The sequence below is a fragment of the Triticum dicoccoides genome, chromosome 5A (genome assembly GCF_002162155.2).
Source record: "Triticum dicoccoides isolate Atlit2015 ecotype Zavitan chromosome 5A, WEW_v2.0, whole genome shotgun sequence".
NCBI lineage: Eukaryota > Viridiplantae > Streptophyta > Magnoliopsida > Poales > Poaceae > Triticum > Triticum dicoccoides.
Genome location: NC_041388.1, coordinates 663,642,537 through 663,648,802, shown reverse-complemented (window position 1 = coordinate 663,648,802; position 6,266 = coordinate 663,642,537). Strand labels below are relative to the sequence as shown.

Below are 6,266 nucleotides of genomic sequence, written 5' to 3'. Positions count from 1 at the left end.
CCCATGATGCGCCCCTCCCCCGAAAGAAGGCAGATCCAATTTCTCCACCTTTTGAAAAACAATTTATTATTCTATTAGTAATCTTCCTTCACAGGACCCTGCTCTAGCATTCTCATTGGTAAAATAGTTCATATAAACATGTTGCTAGAGAATAACAAACCAATGTAATCATCAATCAAATATGTTTCATTTAACTCTCTTTATCTATGTCACACATGTTATTAAGAATACAAGCTATAATCTTTCTCCATGTTCTTTTGCTCATCAGATTCTCTGAGGCCACCATGTCATCACATTGTCATGTGAGTAACTTTTACTACTTCGACACAATTCCACCATGGTTCCTATCACCTCGACGCCATCTTGACCGGTTTCCCCCGCCCCCTCGTCACATTCGGCTACGCCATTGTTCTATCATTTGCTTACTCCATATCATTTCGCCATCATGTGCACACCCTTTTCCTAATCCTCTAAATTTATACCATGGCCCCCATCTCCTCTCCTCCAAATCCTCTTCCATTCCTCTTCTCGCAGCAAGCTTGTTGTATCTTGGCTAGCTTCACTCCTATGTATGTGCTCACATCACCATCATATGTACATCTTCTCCGACTCCACCTATTAGCTATGCCTACGGCTACCCCACCATTGATGTGTCCTCTACCTAATTGAGCATCATCCCAAGTAGCATCACTCATCGTTACATCCTAATCGAGCATAATTTTTTGTAAGCATCATTTTCTTTTACGCGGAACAATCTATTATCCATTGGACAATTTTAAAATGAATGTACACATTCTGCTTTACCGAAACTCAAAACTATCATGAGTGAATATTCTTCCAGAGTGGACTTGATTTCTTAAATAATACACTTACAATGGTGTGTACCAGATAAAAATGATTAAAAGGAAGCATTTCCCAGTGGTAACCGTAAAATAAACACTGCAAATCGAGCGATAGAAATTTCAGATTTATTGAAGCCTGGCACTTGAAAGCTGGAGTAGTACACATAGAAAGAAAAATTATTTTATGTTTTCCTAAAATAAGTCTCCCATGAACACATTGCACGAATGAGCAGGAAGACAGAGTGCAAACTTATATGTACACTAACTGGTCCGTTCATCCATTTTGAATAGACCAGCTACAAAAGCTCACTTGGTTCATTCTCGCCAGAATTCACTGACATGATAATCAAACATGTCCTGCAGTGTCCCCACACCCGGCGCGTCCAACCTGACAATTAAGTGCACACAAAAATGGTTTCGCTATCCCATAAATAAGACCAACAAAATTTAGCATCTTTACAAGAAATTACACCTAAATATATTTCTGGGGTTTCTTACAAAGAAAATCATGGGAAGTAACTAAAAGAAGGTTAACATAGAGCTAACAGATATGAACAAACCAGACAATAAATGCATAGCGTCTGGGGAACGAAAACACTACCAGATACATGGTATCGCATGAGTGCCTGCCCTTCCTCTAGCCTGCAACATCTGGGAGCTGCATATATGCTTTCAGATTTGTGCTAATTCTGCAAATTCAGAATATGCCCAAAGACATTGTACATAGGTTTAGTTCTTTGCGATCCAATATATTCAGGAAAGAACAGTTTTAGTTCCATAGAGAAGGAATAAAAAATTCGACCAAGACACCATCAGCCTGCTTATGCGATCAACATATAATTACTGGATTTCAACTTAAATAAATTCTTTGGAGATGATGTGCTAGCTATAAAGGGAATGACATTTGAGATGGTATACTGAGTCAATCGAACAACAAAAAGGAAGAACAAAATTGCTGTATTACATATTTACATGCAGTCACGTTGGGCACAAACTGAAAAATGAGTTCGCGATAAGATAACATAAGCCTGTCGTAGTTAAATATAACGGAGACGCACACAGAAGCTCTTCGCAGTTCACCGGATGAAATAGTTGGGTGTTCTGGATAGGTGGACTCCCGGTTGTGCCCAGCTGCGGCAACTGCCACACCCCACTGCCACCGGACGGCGCCCCCATACAGGAATACACAAGTTGCCCCACGCCAACCAAGATCTTTCAAATCTTCTCTAGCATTGTCATCGCAAAAGGACTTTCATCAGTGGCTCGCTGACAATCTCCCCCAAACCCTACAAGAGATTCAAGGAAGTTTAAACTTCCATTTTGCACATGTGCAATTGAGTCACTCACCTTGCTAGATTATGTCAGATCTATTATCCATATTTAAGCCCTCCGAATTATTGTATTTTCCTGGCAAAATAATGGATCAACAAGTTTGTCCCTTCATATTGTCAAACACGGGCTGACGGGACCATCTACTTTGGTCGTTCAAATTATAAAACGCAATCATGATGTTGAAATCTCATCTCATTCCATCACGTGAGCTTTTCCCAGTTTTTTAAAGAGCTTTTCTCAGTTTTGGACAAACTGAATGACGGTGACGATTTGTATATTGTAGCTTTTCCTTCATTACGCTTCACTGGTTAGATGGGAGAGCGCGCTGTGCCCCTATGTTCAACCCCAAAAACCTAGATTCAAGGTTGTAGGTCATAGTAGTTGTCATCACTCGCAAGCTTGCTTGTGCACTTTAAAAAACTGTATGACGAAGCACATCAAGAGAAGCAAAGGTGCTCTCAAGTTGTTATGCATATCATATAGCACATGTAGGACAACAAAATGATAGTCATCAAGGAAAATATATAATTACCAAAATCAACCCCAAATCAGCACTCCCCTCGCCATCTATGTATCAGACTACTTGGAACTGAACTGTATGTAAAGCAAGATTTAAGTGTTGACCATTAGTCCTCAATGTCCCGTGTGTTCTCCATCATGCTCCTGACTTTACTGTCATACTCTAGTTCGTAGTCTAAATTCAGTTACTGGTTGCACTCACCCCTAAGTGAACACTAAAAGTTTTAACAGGATAAATCACACATATATATCATTTCCTTAGTCAATAGAGTCCTGGAACTGTGTCACAAGATCCCGACAAAACTGACCGGAGTTTTCGTAGTTCTCTGAAACTTTTCATGTCTGGTTCGCTACTACTCACAGTTCTTTCCTGGATTCAATAAACCCCATGAAAGCAGACCATTTCTTGGGGTAAACAACTGAAAATAAGGTTGTAAAATTCATCAAAATCATCTAGAGCAAACAGTATGACATACTTTTTGCACAAGTACTGTAAAAACAAGTATTACCTGTCCTAGCCTTTTGGCTTGAACTGAAAAAACAGTATGACATACTTTTTTACTCCTACAACTATCTTCGTGATGATCGGATGAAAGTGTCGCAGACACTATGCACATTTATTTTGTTGGATTGTGCAGATCCAATTGAGCAGTCCCTAAAGCTGGAAGGATTATAGTTGAAAAAAAAATACCTGGATAGCCTTTGTTGTGATACTACTTGCTTTATTGTCAATGAGGAAGTGCTAGAAGTATGAGAAAAATCCCTACCATCAATTATTGATTACTTGTCAGACCCAAGAAAGCATTCACACCTCCAAGATGTTTGTTAGACTGTTAACATAGCATGAATTCACTTCAGATTACTCCTTTCTGTACATATAATTAGATAAAAGAGAATACTGGTTATGAACTATATTCATAATATGAATGACAGTGTGAATCTCTCGGCAGAATTATTTAGCAAATATTGGTTAGGAACCAAGGTTAAAAGCAAACCTCCCATATGATAATATTGCTATTCTTTTCTTCTTCATTTCCATTTTTTTTCTTCAGTCCATAAGTGCATGAACTGAACAACCAAATCAGATTTAAGCAGAAATAGAACAATAGAGGGGTTGGGTGCAGATCATCCAGTTTTAAACATCAAGAACTGGAATTTGCAAAAACAGTAATCTACCTGGCGATGTTGGATGTCGTCCACCGGAGGAGATGGAGGAGCATGTCCCGATGTCCCAATGGAAACTCCTTGACCTCTCAAGTCCATCTACCAAACACGTAAAAATTCCTCAAATCATCTCCAATTGGCATGTCAATCGACATGTTCTTGCTTCTTGACCGGCTCAAAAGAAAATTCAAAGAGAAAATAGAGAGGAACGTGAGTTGTAACCATTGACAGAAGACGCTTGTGAGGGCCAGTGCGGCGCAGCGAGCCGGCGTCGGCAACAGCAAGGGCGCGTCCACCAGCCGCGAGAGCCGAACTAGTCGGGCGCCGCGGGGGCAGCGCGTCTATGGGCGGTCGAGCCGTTCCGGAGGGTGGCGGGGCTCGGACGCGGGGACGGGGATTTCCTGCGCCGATTAGCTCCCATCCGTGGACGGACGCGGATCAGGTCGAGGACGGCGCGCTGATGCCGCCGTGGATCTGGGCGCTCCCTCTCCCTTCCCTTGCCTTGCCTTCCCTTCCCTTCCCTTGGGAGAGGAATAGAAGGTTGGGGGCGACGGCACAGGGGGGCGAGGAGATCGCCGGCGGCGGGGTTGGATTGGGGTGCGGCGGCAGCGGCGGCTGCGACTGGAGACGGGAGAGGAGGTAGGGCTAGCGATTGGTTCTGTCGCGACGCTAAAACCAGCGGAGGGGAGGTGGTGGACGGAACCAAAAAAATCTACGAAGGTTAACCGACGAAAAAAAATCGGACGAAAGTGGTGGGACGAAAATTGACCGACGGAGACTATCAACTGCTCCATTAGGAGTAGAGATACGGTATCTACTTATGTTACTCTAATCCTTCCTCTCTTTTTTAATTGTGTGTCACATAAGCATGTTTGCTAGTTCCAAATGTATGTTACCCCACTATGGCCAGCCTAAGCAGATCATGATTGTGAGAAGCATGATTTTCCGAGGCGTATATACCACCCCACATCATCTGTCCGGTGTAGACAAATCATGGCGACGCAATTGTTCCTCAACGATTAACTGTTCTTCCTCTTTGGTTTACCCTGCATTTGTTTTTAAATCATAAAATTTGACAACTACTTCAGTTCCTTTGCACATAACAAAACCGCACAATCGCACCCAACACAAAACTAAAAAAGAGAAAAAGGGACTCACGGCGCAGCCGCACACGATCTCCTACATGCATTTGGTCCCGTTGACATTCTGCCTGCTCACCTCCCATGAATACAAATTGTAGAATTCGTACGCCTCTGCCAGCGATTTCATATGAAAAAATCGTCCAGAGAATCCTACTCCTGCAATAACAATAGTACTTACTAGTTGTAGCAATTCATGGAGTTCCCCTGAAATTAAATCAAGCGAGAACTACTTTGGTAGTGTGGCAGAGATTAGTTGTAGCTCTAAGCACCCATTCAGAAAAGAAAGAGAAAAAAGTGCTCGTCTCAGTCAACCAAGATGGAGGGGCTACCCGCGCTTCCAGCCAACGCAGATAGTAGTGCTCGCGGCCGCCGGAGCACTGCGGCTGAAGGACTGAACTGCGCTGCACGAGTCAACGATGCGCGCCCTGTCACCGGCGCCTGCCTGTGTTTTGATTTTCGGTTTGAGATTTTTTTGCCCTAGGTCGAGATGGCTGAATTTCGGCCATTTTTAAAATTTTCGGCTGAAATTTGACTACAATTTGACTTAAATTTAATCAAAATTTGCCAAATTTAAGCAATTTCGGTCTAAAAATACTTTTCGCCCCAGGCCGAGATGGCCGAAATTCGACCGAAATCCACTTTTTTCAGCCGAAAAACAAAACAAAGGCGCCTGCCGACGCCACACCTCCGCCAGCCGACGCAACGTCGTGCGGGACTCGCCCGACAGCTCGACATCAGACAGGTCGCCAACCAGGCCGCGAGCCGGCGGGACCTAATTCACCGCTGGTGTCTCCGGCGACTCTACGCCTACGACAGAGTCGGCCACGGCGGGACCGGCGATGCCGGAAACGAACGGCACGCCGCGTACCACGGAATCGCTTGCCGTCCCCATCGATCTGCAGTACCGGCTCCGCGGGGAGCAAACTCGTAAGCCATGAAGTAGATCAAGAACAAAGATAGGGCCGGAGTTTAAGAGAGTTTAACTCACCCAGAGGCCAACGCCGGTGCCGTCGCTGCGGGAGTCGCCATGGACAGATCCAGACGGACCTCCAGCCTCAAATCGAAAAAGAGAAGCGGTGCAAGACGCACCGGGCCTGCGAGGTAAAGAAAAGGGGCCGCACTGCACGCTCTGCGCAAAGGTTCCCTTTTGCGTCAGCTGTGTGCCTCCCGCTGAGCCCACATGCGCGACGTGGACACGGGTATTCGAAAGTATGGACTGATGCATCTCTCATTATCTCATTACCATAATCTTTAACGCACGGATCAC

The 6,266-nt window shown here is 44.3% G+C and overlaps 1 long non-coding RNA gene across 7 annotated transcripts; it reads right to left on the bottom strand.

The window, feature by feature from the left end:
* Positions 1–895: 895 nt before the first annotated feature.
* On the bottom strand, positions 896–6,087 carry LOC119303903. Of its 7 annotated transcripts, none has more exons than XR_005148018.1 (7): positions 5,988–6,087; positions 5,016–5,155; positions 4,080–4,903; positions 3,870–3,956; positions 3,002–3,761; positions 1,444–2,128; positions 896–1,230 (listed from the first exon to the last, which is right to left on the bottom strand). It is a non-coding gene; the product is annotated as an uncharacterized LOC119303903 (long non-coding RNA). The 7 variants fall into 7 exon arrangements; XR_005148022.1 differs by having other exon boundaries at positions 1,444–3,112; positions 3,203–3,761; positions 5,988–6,078; XR_005148020.1 differs by having other exon boundaries at positions 1,444–1,531; positions 1,901–3,761; positions 5,988–6,071.
* Between the last annotated feature and the right edge of the window lie 179 nt (positions 6,088–6,266).